Source organism: Dasypus novemcinctus, chromosome Y (genome assembly GCF_030445035.2).
Source record: "Dasypus novemcinctus isolate mDasNov1 chromosome Y, mDasNov1.1.hap2, whole genome shotgun sequence".
NCBI classification, from domain to species: Eukaryota; Metazoa; Chordata; class Mammalia; order Cingulata; family Dasypodidae; genus Dasypus; species Dasypus novemcinctus.
In genome coordinates this window covers 9,985,586-10,003,763 of record NC_092216.1, presented here as the reverse complement: position 1 = coordinate 10,003,763, position 18,178 = coordinate 9,985,586, and the positions used below count along the sequence as shown (strand labels likewise).

Below are 18,178 nucleotides of genomic sequence, written 5' to 3'. Positions count from 1 at the left end.
AGGTAAAGGAGGGCGATAAACCGCTTCAGTGTCAAGCGCCAATTAGCAGCTACGGGTTATCTTGGGATTTTGGGAGCGAAGACCGACAAGTTCTATTCTGACAACAGGCATAGCTAAGGCCTAGCTCTAGTAATAACTATTCCACCTCAGTAATGGCGTTTTGACGAAAGGAATGAGGCTAGAAAGCGGAGGCCGCGGGTCAGCTGTGACCGGTACTAGAAAGATGGGAGCCCGCAGTGGTTAGTTCTCAGCAACGATCATTAAGGAAGGGGTGGGGGGAATCGGGAAGACTCCAAGCCTTGCGGGAGGACTCCATTATCCTAACACAGTCCAAGACAAGAGAAGCGGGAGGAAGGGGAGGGACGAAGGCGTCAGCCATTTTCCTTTACAATCCAACAGACTTACATCTACACACATACGCATGGGACGCCGGCTCACCAAGAGAGATCCGCGCCACAACCCCGCGCTGCTGGCATTCGCCTGGCCAGGGACAGAGGGGACAGGACTTGGTAGCGCCGATAAGAACTGGTGAAGACAGAAAATGCATATGAACGCGCACCCTCTTGCCCTCACGCCCTCGTCCAGCTCCAGCTGTTAGGCCCAGGAAAGACGCGTCGCCCCTGGCGTGGGATTTACTCACAAGAAGACACAGGCACCTTCTCCCCAGAACAAGGACACGCAGAGGCAAAGCTCAATCCTGGGACAACGCCGGCCGTGGATGCATCCTAGTCCCGGAGTAACGCACGAAGAACTGTCGACAGACTATGGCGTCTGAGTTCAGGGATGAGGGTATGAAGACTCCTAAAGCCGGGGCTGGAACTGTCGGTGGGCAAAGACAGACTCCGAACAGGACGTTTCTTCTGCGTCACTATCAACAGCTCCTCCTGCAGGGGCGGCTTCACAGTTACTTGATCGCTTCTGTAGGACCCTCTCCTCGCTTCCAGCACGGACAATAGTGGTAGGGACTGAGGCCGCCGCCGCCTCTGGTGAGGAAGAGGCGGCAGAAGCAGCAAGATCTGGCAGAACCTAGTAGATACGTGACGCAGGGTGGTATTCCGGGCGACAGAGGCACTAGAGGGCGGGGTGCTGGGAAGCTATCGCTCAGGAAGCCGAGGAAGCCTTTCCTCTTCAATATGGTGGATCTGGTAAACTAAAAAAACCGCACACTCTCTCCGTACTTACACACACACCCAAAAACCAAAGACGCTCGGGCCCTGGCGGCCGCCGTCGCGCGGACTCCCACCAGCCCCAGCGCGGCCCTGAGCTTGGAGGACCCGAGCCAAGTCCCGCCTCTTCGCTCTCTGGTTCTGCTGCCCGGCTCCACTTCCGCTGGCTCTGGTAGGCTTCACTCTCTCTACTCCTCTCGGCTTCTCTTTTACGCGTTTGCTCTCCTGTTCCAAAACGGCCGACCTAGGACTAGGTTTTTTCCAGTTTGTGGAGTTGGGCTTTGATATCTCACAGGACCTGGAAAGGGCGGGTAACACTTTACTATCAAGAGAGTCATTGAAGCAACGGCAGTCCCAGCGGTCCTGTCCAGGGCCGGACTGCTTTGAGGTACCTTGTCCTTAATTCTCCTTTCCAACCCTTCAAGCGCTTCCTTGGTGCGCCAGCAGAGTGGGATGACGGGGACGGAGATTGGAAGTGTCGTGTGAGCAGGGGATAGGCAAAATGTGTGTCATGGAAGGAGGAAAGCGGGCACCATAACAAGGAACTTTGGGGAGGAAGGCTTTAATCGCACGGACAGCAAAGTGCCTCAGAACGATTTTCTTTACACCGCTTGTTATTGTTGCGTTGTACACCTCAACCTGGCATGCTGTTGCCCGAATGAAAATAGGACGGGGCACTAAGCGAAACAATGGCCCATGACAGGAACTGAAGTGTCCGGGGATCCCGGCGGCAAAGCTCTTTGGGTTCCACCTCTTCCCGTCCCGGTGTCACGGGACCCGGCCGGTCCTATCCTTGCGACTATGTTGGGGTTTCAGGGGTGGGAGATGGTGGCGTTTTGCGGAATCCGGTGATCAGGCTACCTGTCTGGGAGAAAAGGAGGAAACCATGGAGTATGGTGGTTATCACCTGCGAAATATTAAGTTGATAGAATGTTTTTCATCCTTTAATCTATTAAAATGATATATTAATTGATTTTCCAGTATTAAAATAATCTTCCTGGGGTAAACCTTACTTGGTGTCGAAAACTTTATATGTAACTGTGTTCATTTTGTTAATGTTGATTTTTTAAATCTCTTGTGTGCAAAAGATGTGCAACTCCCATGTTCAAAAGCAGGTTTCCTAAGAATGGAGATAACGTTGACTGCTCATTATTACCCCATGAAGTAGCTAGAGCATTCATTGCCATCTTGGCTTAAGAAAAGGAAAATATTTAGAATGGGCAAGTTATTTGCCCATGGACATCAAACTGAGATAGTAAGTAGAGAACTCAAGCCTTCCAATCCCTATGAAAGCGCTCCAAACCTGCTCTCCATGTAAATCATAAGCACAGAGATGAAGAGAGCTTTATTCTAATAACTTGTCAACTATGAAAGAAAGAAAATCAGGTAAAGATTACTACAGCAAAAGATTCCCTGTACTTGTGGATTTGTTCTTGCTTTTTTTTTTTTTATTTTTAGAAGCTTTAGATTACATAAATATTTCATAAAAAAAATATGGGGTATTCCCCTATATCCCTTTCCCTCCCCCTTCCTCACTTCCCCCCATTAACAACATCTTTCATTAGTGTGGCACATTTGTAACAATTGATAGACCCATATTGAAGCATTGCTACTAACCAGGGACTATATATAGTTTACATTATAGTTTACATTTTGCGTCATACAATTTTATAGGTTTTGATAAAATGTACAGTGGTGTGTATCTGTGCTTGAAATGCCATAGGTTTTGATAAAATGTACAGTGGTGTGTATCTGTGCTTGAAATGCCATACAGGACAATTCCAGTGTCCCCAAAATACCCCATTTTATACCTGTCCTTCCCCTCAGAACCTCCAGTGGCCACTGCCTATATATCAGTGATGAAAGTTCTCCCATTGGTAGAATAATCTATAAATCTACTTAAGTCCATAGTTGCACTCCCCTCTTAAGTTTGTTCATTCATAAGTCTTAAGGATTTGGGAATGGTGATACCCACTTTGTTTCTGATAGAGAGGTGGCTTGGATCTCACAATATAGATGGATGGAACAGTCTTGCTTGCTGTTGTAAATTTTCTCTGTTTTGGGGGATGGACATCATCCATCACCATCCTCTTGTTGATTGTCTTGGGCAAGTCCAGTAAACTAGAGAGTAGGTGTTGTAACTCTCCTGAGATTCAGCATATGAACAGACTGAAGACTTACATCCCTGGAACGTATATTTAATGAGTATAGTGTTAATTATAGGTTCAAATAAATGAGGCAGAAAAGTCAGGTGTAGGGAAATTGCAAATGAATCTAACTCTGTTATATTGGGGAAGATATATTCCAAAATAAGGACCACTGGCGGGATGCTGGATTCCTGAGATTGTCTGCCCTACCTATCTATAGTGTCTAGATCTTTCTTTCTTTTTTTTTTTTGTCTTTCCCACCAACTACCACCAGCTCCATGGAAGCCTTCTGCCTTTCAGGTCATTATTCTCTTGATGTGAGGTAAATCTATGCTGAATTTTCTACCAGCATGGATTAGTTTTACATGATTTTGAACTTTTTATAAACATATAATCTTATAGTATGTAAACTTTAATTTCTGGCTTCTTTGCTCACATTGTATCTGAGTTTATTAATGTGGCATCATTATTTAAAAATATCAGAACTTATCATTCTAACTACTGTTAATGGACAGTTGAGTTATTTCCAGATTAGAACCTCTATGAATAAACCAGCTATAAGCAACCAAATTTCAGTCCTTATCTTTTGATATCCTCACTTTTATTAAGTATAAGCCCATGAGTAGAATTCTGGGTCTTTAAGCATTTTAGTGTTCGCACATACTTATTGTTCATGCCAAATAGATTTCCAAAGTGGTTATGTTTGTTTGAATCATATCAATATGATGTTTTTTATGACAAAGCAGTCAAACTTTAACAATATCATATAGTTTAGTCTATAAGTTATACTTTCATCAGTACTGCCAGATGGGTCCATTCAATCAGTTTTGCTTACCAGAAATTTCTTCCTATTACTAAGGAACTGCCTTGGCTCCCAGGATTGGACTGGTTGGTACATAGGCCCATTTTTTTACACATTCCATTCAATTAACGGGATAGGAAATGAAGAAAAGTTCTGAATTAAAAGAAGAGATTGAGTGATAATGTAACACCTTAAAGTCCATAAAGTCCAGGGCTTTTGATTTCTCTTCAATAATCCAAGCCTTTTGTTTTAATAATAACTTCTTACTGCTTCTGTCTTCTTAGTGGAAAAACCTTCATTTCCAGTCCCCACTGAAATATTTTTCTCCCCCAGAAATGCTTATAAGTATATTTATAATTTACTAGGAAACGAATCTTTAAAAGTAGGCCAAAAAAAAAAAGGAATGTGTAGAGTTGTAGCATGAGAAGCTCCACAGACTCTCTCCAGCAAAATAGACCTGGTGAAAATTATAAAATAAAAATAGGATTTAAAGTTTCTAGTAACTGTGCTAAACTTGCACAGAAAATGGAGGAGGGCTCAACTGATAGAGCATCCGTCTACCTGATGAAGGGTCCAGGGTTCAATCCCCAGGGACTTCTGGCCCTTGTGGTGAGCTGGCCCATGCACAGTACTGCTGCACAAAGAGTGCCATGCCATGCAGGGGCACCCCCACGTAGGGGTACCCCATGTGCAAGGAGTATGAGCTGTAAGGAGAGCTGCCCAACGTGAGAAAAGCACAACCTGCCCACAGTGGTGCCACACACAAACGGAGAGATGACGCAGCAAGATGACGCAACAAAAAAGAGTTTGCTTGATAATGCAAGCAGTCTCAGAGGAACACACAGCACATGGACATAGAGAGCAGACAGGTGGGGGAGGGGGGGCGCGGAGAGGAATAAATAAAATAAATCTTGAAAAGAAAAAAAGAAAATGGAGGAATTTTATTCTAGAAAAATCTACTTAATCTATACAAATAATTATTTGCAGCTCTTGAGCTACTACTTCTCCCTCTCTCACCAAAACTTCTCACACAACTTAGTGAGATAGAAACCCTATTTCTGAAGAGTGAAACATAGGGCTCCCTTACCTCCCAGCTTCCAATCAAGGGTTATGATTTCTCAACATATCTTGAGGTAATATAAATAATCCCATTAAATACCATATCAGACAATTAAGGTGAAATAAAAGGGGCGGGGGGGACAAAAAACCACAAGACATTTCTGTAACGTTATTTCTACTTAGATAAGACATGGTCAGTATGTGAACCACAATACATTAAATATCCCCCTCCCAGGTAGTGTAGTTGGCTGCAATTTCCTTATCAGTTACATTCTAGCCTTACTCTTGTCAGTTCCCTTCTAGATAACGCTTATTAAAGATATCAAGACATAAAATTATCCCCACTTTCTGTTAGCAGCCAATCCAGACAGCTACTGCTTCCTTGAATCCTTTCCAAAAACAACCAGCACAAATCTAAATTTTAAAATAGACCTTTCTACACCTTTTCTGTGGGAACTCCCTGAACATCCCGTAATATGTGTTTTACCTCATTTCAACTAGTAATAGGGAAACGAATGTGTCTCAACTGATAGAGCATCCACCTACCATATAGGTCACCAGGGTTCAAACCCAGGACCTCCTGGCCCATGTGGTGAGCTGGCCCACATGTAGTACTGCCGCACACAAGGATTGCCATGCCATGCAGGGGGTGACCCCATATAAGGGAGCCCTGCAAGCAAGGAGTGCACCCTGCAAGGAAAGTCGCCCTGTGAGATAAAAGTGCAGCCTGACCAGGAGCGGCGTTATACCCACGGAGAGCTGAGGCAGCAAGACGATGCAATAAAAAGAGACACAGATTCCCAGTGCTGCCAAGAATGCAAGCGGACATAGAAGAACACACAGTGAATGGACACAAGAGAGCAGACAGTGGCGGCGGGGGGAAGGGGAGAGAAATAAATAAAATCTTAAAAAAATTTTTTTAAGTAATAAATCCAATTTATTTGTTTATTTGTGCCTTTCAGGTGGTCCTTTGCAGGATAGAATTGACAATATTAAACCCATATTTAAATCCAGCTTGATTCTAATAATTCACCCTTTAATCAACTCCTAAGATTCTTAATTTTTCAAGTGATTTTTTCATTTTATACCTGTTCCTCATGCTTTGCGTATGTAATGTAATGTCTAACACCCTCTGAATTGAATAATGACTTAGTAACTGATGAGTCAGGGTTCTCTAGGGAAACAGAATCAAGAAATATCTGTTAACAGTAGGAGATCTATCAGAGTCTCTCTTGCAGCCGTGGGGTGCACAAGTCTAGGTTCTGCAGGCAGTGAAGATTCCTGATGAGTTCTGGGAGATGCTGGCTGTCCAAAGACAAGCTGGGAAATTCTCTCTTAATGCTGGCATCACTTCCCCTTTAAGGGATTCATCTGATTGGGTTCAGAGTCACTCTTGCTGATGGCAATCTCCTTGATTGATGTAATTGTAATCAGCTATCTATGATTTACCACTGCAGTAAAGTAAATGGTGACAAAAGCTCATAAATGCCCTTGTATTACAATTAGCCCAGTTCTTCCATGACCAAACAACTGGGCACAATTACCTGGCTGAGTTGACACAATACCCTAACCATCACAGTGACTATATTAGTATGGCATATTTTCAACTTCCTAACTAGTATCTATCTATGGTTTCACACACTATTTATGCTTGTTACTTCAAATCTGTCCTCTAAAGTCATCTTTTCTAAAATGCAAATCATGCCAACTACAGCAGTTTGCCTTTAATTAAGTCCTTTAAATCAATGATTCTCCAGCTTTTTGGTTAATTCTTTTAAATTAATGATTCTCCAACTTTTAGTATCAGCACTTCTATGTACTTTTTAAGTATTATTCAAGACCCTAAAAACATTTTGCATATGTAGATTATTCCTGAATATTAAAAGAGGAAAACGTGTAAAGCCTAAGAGCCACATTAGCTCTCAGAGTAATGGTGCCATACACGTTTGTTAGCTTCTAGAAAACACCACTGTACACTCACAAGAGAATGGGAATGAAATTGGAAAATTGCCCTTGAGAATTACAAAAATAGATTTTACCTATAAACTCTCTTTCCTATCTTGGATCCCCAGTCTGCCCTTTGAGAACTATAACTCCAAATTGAATAAAACATTCAATTGCCGTAGCTACAGTGAATAGAAATGCCTATAACTTCTAATGCAACTAACTATATTTAATTACTTTGGGTTGGTAGCCCATGTAAATAGAAATCTAAGATGGCCCCCCAAGCTCATGGTCCCAAGGAGATGTAGGCCAGGTATTCAAACAAATACTAATCTACCCTGTGCTATAAAGGGATTTTGCAATTGTAATTTAGGTCCCCAGTTAGTTGATCTTGAAAGAAAATTGTCATAGCAAAAAAAACTGAAGCATAAAAGGGACTTTATTTGAAAGAGAGTCTTCAATTCTAACTTTGAAAGTGGATTGGGTCATTTGGCAAGGAACATGGCTGACTTCTAATTTTAGGCTAAAAGTAAAATATCAAGATATTTTCAGGGCTATACTTTCTCCTATGTCTGGCATTTTGGTGGTGGCTCTGCTGGCAATCCATAACTCAGTCTCTTCCTCTGTGGTGTGGTGATTTGTCTCTTTTTCTCTTTCCTCCTATTACTTTGACCATATTAACTCTGTTTATGAACTTCAGTCTTACTGGAATAAGGCTCACCCTGATTCAGTTTTACCATACATTAATAGGATTATTTTTTTCCCTCATTTAAAAAATGTTTTAAAGCAGTTTATTCAAGTACATCATTCATACATGACATATATAAACAGTAAGTGTACAGTAAAAGTTGTGAACTTAACAAAACAAACATGCATAGCATCATATAGGTCTTATTAATGTTCTTATTAATAAGACTACAAGGTCTTATTAATGTTTCCCTACATTTTCTTTTATAGTCCTGGTTTTTATGTTTACGTGTTCTATCCAGTTTGGTTGATCCTTATATAGAGAATGATACAGGAGTCCTTTTCATTGTTATGGTTGGATATCCAGTTCTTCCAGCACCATCTGTTGAAGATACTCTTATGTCCCAGAAAAGTTGGCTTGTTAGTCTTATCAAAAAGACAACAAGCAGACAATGAGCAAAAACAACAGGCAAGAGAAGAGCAGACAATGAGAAAAAAAAAATCTGTTGACTGCAGGGGAGGTGAGGGTTTATTTCTGAATTCTTAATTCAACTCCATTGATCAATGTATCTATCTTTATGTCAATTCGAATCTGTTGTTTTTGTTTGTTTGTTTGTTTACCACTGTAACTTTATAACAGTTCAAGATAAGGAAGCAGGAGCCTTCCAATTTCACTATTCATTTTAGGATGTTTTGGCTAATTGGAACCCCTTTACCTTCCAAATAAATTTGTGAATTTATTTTTCTATTTCTGTAAAGTAAGCTGTTGAAATTTTGATTGATATTGCACTGAATCTATAAATCAATTTGGGTAGTATCTGTATCTTCATGATGTTTAGAATTCCAGTCTATTAACACAGGGTGTCCTTCCATATGTTTAGGTCTTCTTTGAATTCTTTTAGCAGTGTTTTCTGAATATAGATCCTTTACATTCCTGATCAAATTGATTTCTAAATATTTGAGTCTTTTTGTTGCTATTGTAAATGGAATTTTTTACTTGATTTCCTCCTCAGGCTGTTCCTTAGTAGTAGATAGCTACATTACTGATTTTTGCATCAACTTGATCTTGTATTCTGCCACTTTGCTGAAATGTGTTTATTAGCTCTAATAGCTTTGTTGTAGATATATCAGGATTTTCTAAATATAGGCTCATGTCATCTGCAAATTATGAGAATTTTACTGCATCCTTTCCAACATGGAAGCCTTTTATTTCTTTTTCTTGCCTACTTGCTCAAGCCAGAAATTCGAGCACGTATTGAAAAACACTGGTGACAGTGGGCATCCTTGTTTTGTTCCTGATCTTAAAGGAACAAGTTGAGTACAATATTAGCTGTGTATTTTAATATATGCCCCTTATTATTTGAGGAACTTTCCTTCTACTCCTATCTTTTGAAGTGCTTTTATCAAGAAAGGATGCTGGATTTTGTTTTCTTCACTGATGGAGGTGATCTTTTTTTCCTTTGATTTGCTGATGTGGTGTATTACATTGATTTTCTGATACTGAACCACCCTTGCATACCAGGAATAAAACACACTTGTTTGTGATGTATGATTCTCTTTATATGCAGTTAGATTCAATTTGGAATTATTTTGGTGAGAATTTTTGCATCTATGTTCATTAGAGAGACTGGTCTGTAATTTTCTTTTCTTGCAGTTTCTTTACCGGCTTTGGTGTCAAAGTGGTGTTGGCCTTATAAAATGTGTTGGGTAATTTTCCCTCCTTTTCAACTTTTTGGAAGTGTTTAAATAGGATTAGTACTAATTTTTCTTGAAATGTTTATTAGAATTCACCTGTGAAGCCATTTGTTCCTGGACTTTTCTTTGTCGGGAGATTTTTGATGATTGATTCAATCTCTTTTTTTGTAATTGGTTTGTTAAGTTCCTGTATTTCTTGTAGAGTCATTGTTAGGTTGTTTATGCATTTCTAGGAATTTGTCCATTACACCTAGGTTATCTAGTTTGTTGGCACACAGTTTCTCATAATATCCTTCTATGATCCTTTTTATTTCTATGGTGTCAGGCACACTGTCTTCCTTTTCATCCTGATTATTTATTTTCATCTTCTCTCTTTTATTTCTTTTTTAATCTAGTGAAGGTTTTATCAAATTTTTTTATTTTCTCAAATAACAAACTTCTAGTTTTGTTGATTTTTTTTTTCTTCTCAATTTCATTTATTTCTGCTTTAATTTTTCTTTCTTTCTGCTTGCTTTGGGATTGGTTTACTGTTCTTTTTCTAGTTTCTCCAGTTGTTCAGTTAGCTCTTGTTTTTAGCTCTTTCTTCTTTTTTAATATAGGTATTTAGGGCTCTCAATTTTCCTCTCAGAATTGACTTCACTGTATCCCATAAGTTTTGTTTTGTTTTTTTTTCAAGATTTATTTATTTAATACCCCCCCCCCCCACCTTCCCTGGTTGTCTGTTCTCGGTGTCTATTTGCTGCGTCTTGTTTCTTTGTCCACTTCTGTTGTCGTCAGCGGCACGGGAAGTGTGGGCAGCACCATTCCTGGGCAGGCTGCACTTTCTTTCGCGCTGGGCGGCTCTCCTTATGGTGCACTCCTTGCGCGTGGGGCTCCCCTACGCGGGGGACACCCCTGTGTGGCACGGCACTCCTGGCGTGTATCAGCACAGCGCATGGGCCCCATAAGTTTTGATAAGTGTGTGTTCTCATTTTCTTTCATTTTGAGATATCTATATAATCATTTCTCCTGCAATTTCTTCTTTGATTTACTGTTTGCTTGGGAGTGTTATAGACTAACAATATCGACCAGACTCAGACTCTGAATAAAGTTCCACTTGAGAGCTTTACTAGCCACGAGGCTACTGTCTCACCCTACACAGAGGGGAGAGCAGCCCCGGGTCATGGGGGGAGTTTGCTTATATAGGTTTTAGGTTCAGGGCAGGGGGCAATAGCTCGGCAAGCAAGCATGTACAGAAGCAGATGTTTGCAGTTAATCAAGCGCTGGGATTGATCAGGGGAGATAAGCGGTTGGGGAGTTTTTGTTATTTATAAGGGTCTGAGTCAGGTTGTTCTAGGGGCCGATGACGCTTTCTATAGGAGGAGGCCTTGAGATAAGGTTTTACAGTCGAGCAAGCTTGTTACAGAAGCGAGATATATGCAGTTAGGGGGCTGTGGAATTTTTCTCTTGGGTGGGGGTGGTCACAGGCTCCTACTTCTCCACATTCCCTACTTCTCTTTTGGGGAGATTCAAACCTTTGAATCTGAGTACTCTCCATTGTCCTGCATAGGTAAGCTTTGGTATGCGGTGTTCAGGATTAAGAGCTTAACGGTTTGCATTCTCTCTCCGATATATCGAACTAAATGATTGATTATGAGTGGCCGCAGGTTAACAGCAATAATAGGAGGAGTAAGGGGCCCAAAAGGGCAGTGATAAGGGTTGTAAGCTACAGGGACCAATTAAATAAACTTTCATACTAATTTTTTGGTGGCTGACTGACTTTGGTTAGCATAAAAGCAATAAGTTTCTCCTAAAGCTAAACAGAGGCCTTCTTGTTTGAGGAATAATAAGTCCAGTCCCCACCAGTTCTGGAGGACTAGCTCGGCTAAGGAATTAAGTGCCTCTTTTAAAAAATGTGAAATTTGATAATCCAGGTTCTTGAGGTCCTGGGTAACTAGGGCTGACAATTGGCTGACATCAGGGTGGCTTTTTACGAGAGCTGCTGATTTTACAGTAGTTGACCCAGCAATGCTCAGCCCAATTAGAAGGGGAACTAGGATTGGGGCCCATTTGTACTGGTGGTGTTTAAGACTCAATGTTTCAAGATATTCTCTTTCAGTTTTTTCAGAGAGGTAATGTATGGGCCACTATGCCTCAGTTTTTAACATTTCCCCCTTTTTGTTTTAGTCTAGGTGACCGTGCCTGTCTGAGGTTGCCCTCCTTTGAGAGTCTTACCTGTCATTGGCTACCAGCCAAGCTCTTCGACTTGGGAAAGTTACTGAAGTGCTTTTGCCAGCACCAGATCACTTACATGTCCCATGGCTGTTATTCTTTGCAATTTTTTCCGAAAACACCATCCAGCACAGGTGAAAATTATGAGCAACAGAACAAACACGATCAGCTCCATTTTCAAAGCTGACAGGAAATGCCGTGACCTCCACTAATCGACTGGCTTAAACCCTGCAATATGTGAAATCATATCTGAGAAAATATCCTTATCATTGGCTACATGAATTTGATTTTGAGTCATTTTTTATATTTTTCTTTGTAATTCCACCATTTCCATGGCCTAACAAATGATTCTCAACACTTTTTATTACTACTGTATCTGATGAATTACATGCAGAGTTATACAGAAAATTTCATTCCAATTACACTTCAATCTTTTTAACAAGGTTAAACTATACAATTGATTTTCAATGTGCAAAACAGCCAATTCTAATTCATTAACTTAATTATTTAACTTTATCAATGTGATCTTGGCTATGCCATAAATCACTAGCATTTTATGCGAATCATGCCATGTATTGTTGAGTCTGTGTAACGTAAAGTTACTATAGCAGTACCAGCAGCTGTAATGATTCTAATCAGTCTCAAAATGCTTATAATAAGCAGTCCAATAAAGCGTTTCATCCATTTTAAGAATTCTTGTACCATATGTAGCAATAACTGACTTTCAGGAGACGACTGGCAAATCTGCATCATTCTCACAGGTGTCCAGATGCCTTTTCTTCTTCTGGCTATCATTACTGTTTCTCCATCCTGCAACACATTTTCTGGTAGACATGTGTACAAGGCACCATTTTCATAAAACGATGAGTTATTCTTAATAGTTACTTTACGAGTCATGAAAACACATGGATCTTTAACACAGGCTTTAAAATGATATGCTTAAGGGTTAAATACTGTCCTGTTTTATTTATGTCTCTTAGCCATTCATATGGAGGGGCAATTCCAATAACTATTTTCCACAAACTCTTCTGCAGGTCATGATTATGAGTGCTATTAGTTCAAGGGGCCCGTATTTACCTTTCTTTGCAATGTTAACAGTTCCTGCTACAATAGCATAAGGAGAGAGCACACAGGCCTAAAGCCTACAGGCAGACACAAGCTGCAGGCTCACAGTTCCAGAATCTGCAAAGCCAATGTGATGCATGGCAGCAATTGCCACAGGTTATCTGAGGGCTCATTCTTCTCAAGAGCAGAAGGGACTCAACATTAGTTATTGGTGTTGGCGAGTAACAGGCAGCTAGAACTGCCGGGCTAGGCACCACAAGGTTTGGTACTCACGATGCCTGTTTTTTTCAGTGGAGCCCCCCTGCCTTTTTCCAGGTTTCAGCAGTAGGGCCCTGGATTTTTACAAAGGCATCTGCGTTAACAGTTTTAAAAGAGATGTTAGTGGGGTGGGCAGGGACATGACAGACAGTCACCCGTTACTACTAGCAGGCATCCCGGATGTTCCTTCATAGATTTTAGGGTGATTTATAACAGTTTACTATTTCTGTCTTGCTTTCAGTACCTGCAATCCACCCCTGGATAGGGATGGCAGTTTTCAGAGTGACCAGACACTATTGGGTTAAATCTTTCATTTTTAGCAGGACCTCTTATGCTGCACATAATTGCTTTTTTTACATTGTACTTTTGGCTTCTTTCTAGAATTGTGATTAAAACCCAAGGGGTACTTGTTTAGAATTTTGCCTTTGTCACAAACTTTACTCAAACCAAATATTGGTGCTTGCTCCATTTAATTTATAAGCTAAGTTAATTTATAGGCTAAGTTAATGTCCACAATTTACTTTCTTTCTATCATTTAAAGCAGCTTGCTGGAGGTTTTCCCACTTTCATGAAGGATTGTTTCCAATTAATACACACAACGGCTTCAATATTTGAGCTAAATGAGGGAGGAAAGATTTTTAGTATTTTAATAATATTACAAATTCTATTAACATGAGAAAACATTGTACTTTATCAATTATAGCAGAAAGTATAGTTTTATTTTACTCAACTAAACACTTAAGAATTTGATAGAGCGGCAGGGACTTTGCAGCTTGTTCTAATTGTTTGCGTAGTTCTGGCTCTTAAGATAAGATACTACTGTCTCTGATATTTCCTTTAATTTTGAAAAAAGGATTACTGGTTAGTAACATTATCAGTAGGGTTTTAGCCACAGATTTTTTCTACACAGCCAGATTATTACTACCATGCCAGGAGAGATGGTTGGGCTATGCACATAGCCCGGAAAAGCACTGCAAAACTTCATTGTTGGGTTTTTCACAGATGGAGGAATGCAGGCTGGCTTGACCTGTCCAAGAAGACACTAAAGAAAGTTTTAGCAAGTTTTAAAACAAAGTGATAGCAATACAGCAGGACTTTGACTTTTTTGCAACAAGCTAGCAATATTTGGACTGCTGCATATTGCAGTGTTGTTATTTTAATTTAAAAGAGGTTGTTTCTGTGACACATACTTTTTTTTGAACTCAACTATTACTTTAATTTTTCTTTTAAGGTAAAAGAACAAATTTCTTGCAATTAGTTTGAAATAAAAAGCTACTTTTCAGGATTTGATTTTGAGAAAGCAGGTTTGAACATTATGTTCCTTTAAAAGAGATAAGACCTTTTCTTCTTCAAACACTGAGGAAATGATGAGGTTAAAGCACAAGAAGCTATTTTGATAAAACAGATTTTCTTTGTACACTGATTATTCAGAAAACTTTTACCAAAACAGACTAATGACTTGAGAGATTTTGAAAAAGAACAAAATTTCCAACCTTGCATCAGTATACTACCCGATACCAAACCTTTCAAAACTTTACAGACAGACCCACCAAATCTCACTCAACCTTAATTGCAAAAATTTTCCCTTCACAAACATACATTTTCAGCATTCACCCAGGCTTCGTCCCACACTCTGCTGTTCCCAATAATCAATCATTTTATCTCAGGACAAAATATTCTCCTATTTCCTTAACAATAAAAACACGTTCCATACATCCCACATACATAAGTTACCAGGCAAACTTCTTATAACATATAATTATTATCAACATTAAACTTTTCTTCACTTAAACTTAGTAACATGCAATACCAGAAACAGTCTTCCAGAAGCAAGTTGGCAGGGAAGGCTGGCTGCCGACAAGCCCTCCTGTTATAAAATTACCTTTTATTATTATCAATTCAGTTTTCGTTTAATAGTGACTTTCTGGATGTAGCCATTTAAACGTTTTAATTTAAACAATTCTTCATTAAACTTCTTATAATTACTTATAACTATATAGACTATAATTATACTACATTTGTTGTAGAATTTGAGAGAGGTTCAATTATTTGCATATAGAAAGGCCAGGACTCAGGAATGATTTTTAGAAGGAAAAATGGTTTATTGACAGCTGGCCGGACTCGGGTGTTTTCTGTTTCAAACCATGAGCCCTGAACAAGATTTTTAAGTTCTTTTTATACAGGGTGGGGAGTCAAATGGTGCTTTTAATCAAAGAAAACTACTTTCTTTGTTAGTTAAGCCTTTGCCTGAGTACCAGGTAGGTTTTGAATTAACATATCGCTCACACTTCAGGTGAGCTTGAATTAGCATCTTTTCTGAACATTCAAAGCCCATATTACTTAACTGGATTTCTAGAGACTAGGCACACTTGGATATAGAATTAGATGATTTTGAATTTATGCACAGGCTATATTATATTTTTTTATTCGAGGCCAAGTCCAAGTTCCCTTAAGTTTTGGCATTACTATCATCAGAGTTTCCCTGGACTAACTGATGTGTATAGAGTTGGCATTGCTAAATTGCATCCTGGGACTGGAGTTGTTGCCATGGTGACCAAGGGCAGGACTGCAGCCTCTTAACCGTCACACACCCACAAGTCAGGACAGTCTAGGTTAAGATTATCTCTGAAGAGACAAAGAGCCTCCCACCCATAGCCCACATCACTTTAAGACAAATTTTATTTTTACAGAACACATTTTCTTACTTAAAATTACCACAATATCTTCTACAATTCACCACATGCATTTAAGTTCCATGAGTTTATGAAAATTAGCCATCCTATTTTAGGGCAAAACACACCTTTTTGAAAAACTTATTAAATTTCAGTTAGCGTTTCCACAAATTTTTAACTTTCTTTAATTTCATTTTTTTACATCATTTTATTCTGTGAGGGAAAATAAACTATTCATTTTAATTTAGGCAAGAACTATTTTTTAATGAAAAGACAGTAATTTTGTTAAGACTTAGAATTTTTGTCATTGTAGATGTCCCATTAACATTCAAACTTATGTTTTAATATAAGCACTTATTTAATATTTGGCCATTTGAATAGAGCTCTTTTGAAAAATCTTTATTTATTAATTTATATCACCATCCAGAGGTATCAAAATACACACTGACATTGAACAAACAGATAAATACAAAACAATTACAACACATTAGTAGAAACATACAGTTTACAATTGACTCATAATTCTTCACAAATTGCACAGAACAGAAATACAAAAAGACAAACAATTAAGACAGATGAAGAGACAAACCAGACGACCTGAACCGGAGTCAAGAGCGATGTCTCGCTCTGACCAGTAGGTGGGATCTATTTGCTGTGTCCAGCAGATCCACTTCCCCACAATCCACAGACTCTGCAGAGGTTCTCCAGAAAACAGACTCACCTAGGGATGTCCTGTTTGCTGATCCTGGGCCCAAGAACTCCTGACGCTCTCCAGGTGGAGAATTTAGAATTTAGGTGGAGACAAGTTCTAGGGCCGGTGGCATCTGGGATGGAGGAATGTCTTCCCCTAGACCGCCGGTCTGTCCCTGGAATGTACCTGTTTCCCTGAGTCAGAGAAGATCAACCCCGCTGGAGTGGGGAATCTTGTCGATCTATCTCGCTGGGGCCTCCAAATGTTATAGACCAGCGATATCGACCAGACTTAGACTCTGAATAAAGTTCCAATTGAGAGCTTTATTAGCTGCGCAGCGACTGCCTCTCCTACGCAGAGGGGAGAGCAGCCCCGAGTCGCCGGGGGGAGTTTGCTTATATAGGCTTTTAGGTTCAGGGCGGGGGGCAATAGCTCATCAAGCAAGCATGTACAGAAGCAGATGTTTGTGGTTATTCAAGCGCTGGGATTGATCAGGGGAGATAAGCAGTTGGGGAGTTTATGTTATTTATAAGGGTCTGAGTCAGGTTGGTCTAGGGGCTGACGACACTTTCTACAGGAGGAGGCCTTGAGATAAGGTTTTACAGTTGAGCAAGCTTGTTACAGATGCGAGATATATGTGATTAGGGGGCTGTGGAATTTTCCTCTCGGGTGGGGGTGGTCACAGGTTCCTACTTCTCGACAGGAGCATGTTGTTAGCCTTCATATATTTGCACATTTCCCTTTTCCTACATATTATTGATTTCCAGCTTTTCCATTATGATCAGAAAAGGTGCTTTGTATAATTTCAATCTTTTTAAAGGTATTGAGAGCTGTGTTGTGACCCAGTATGTGGTCTGTCCTGGAGAAAGCTCCATAAGCACATCAGAAGAATGTATAACCTGCTGATTTAGGGTACAATATTCTGTATATATCTGTCACCCTAGCTTGTTTATCATATCGTTCAACAGAGAATTGTTCAATTCTCTGTTTTCTTGTTAGTCTTCTATTTGTTCTGCCTAATGATGTGACATTATTTATTTATTCTTTCCTGGTGGATTGTTCTTTTTATTAATATATAATGATCTTCTGAATCTCTTAGCCCTTTTTTGCATTTACAGTCTGTTTTTTTTTTTTTTTCTGACAGCAGTGTAGCTATCCCTGCTTCTTTTGGTGACTATTTTTGTGAAATATATTTTTGCAACCTTTCAATTGCAGTCTATTTGCATTCTTGAGGTTTTTGCTTTGTTTTGCTTTCAAAGTTAATTTACAATCAACTTTTTCTTAGTAATAAAATTAGAACAGTAGCTAGAAATGTTTAGGGGAAGCTTGAAAAGGAGCATCATTCTTAAAAGAATGGTAACAATGCACATATATGACTTTTTGTCATCAGTATAGAATATTGAGAAACACTGCTCCCAGGAGAAAAATTTGCTGTTCACTTCTCATAGTCAGTGAGGAGGTTAAGTCAAGGAAACATCTGTCTAAGATTCATGAGGAAATCTTCCTAAAGTATGATGCTCAAAAATAAAACTAAGGTACAAAGGACTAATTGCAAATCACTGTAATACAACAGCACAGTACCATGAAGCTAATTTTCCAAGTTTCAAACTATTATCAGCATCAACTGGAAGGAATCATTTAAAAATACATTTTTCCCCCCTGTGGAAATTACACAGACACACCAGGCCTCACCATTATAATAATACTAACTAACCATAAAGAAAATTAAAAAAACAAAACAAAACAGGGAAACGGACTTTGGCCCAGTGGTTAGGGCGTCC

General features: G+C 39.6%; 1 protein-coding gene and 1 long non-coding RNA gene across 4 annotated transcripts in view; one reads left to right on the top strand and one right to left on the bottom strand.

Annotated features, from left to right (window-relative positions):
* LOC139438386 (ubiquitin carboxyl-terminal hydrolase 9X-like) overlaps positions 1-1,267 on the bottom strand; it is a 160,252-nt gene extending 158,985 nt beyond the window's left edge. For 2 of the 3 annotated variants that reach the window (XM_071213501.1, XM_071213502.1), the window contains exon 1: positions 641-1,267. The gene's annotated coding sequence lies outside the window, so the exon portion shown is untranslated. Of the gene's footprint in view, positions 1-438 lie in introns of all 3 variants that reach the window. The other variant, XM_071213503.1, reaches the window with a different exon arrangement.
* Positions 385-17,604, top strand: LOC139438388 (uncharacterized). Its single transcript, XR_011648054.1, has 2 exons — positions 385-1,338; positions 11,667-17,604. It is a non-coding gene; the product is annotated as an uncharacterized lncRNA (long non-coding RNA).
* The last annotated feature ends 574 nt before the right edge of the window (positions 17,605-18,178 follow it).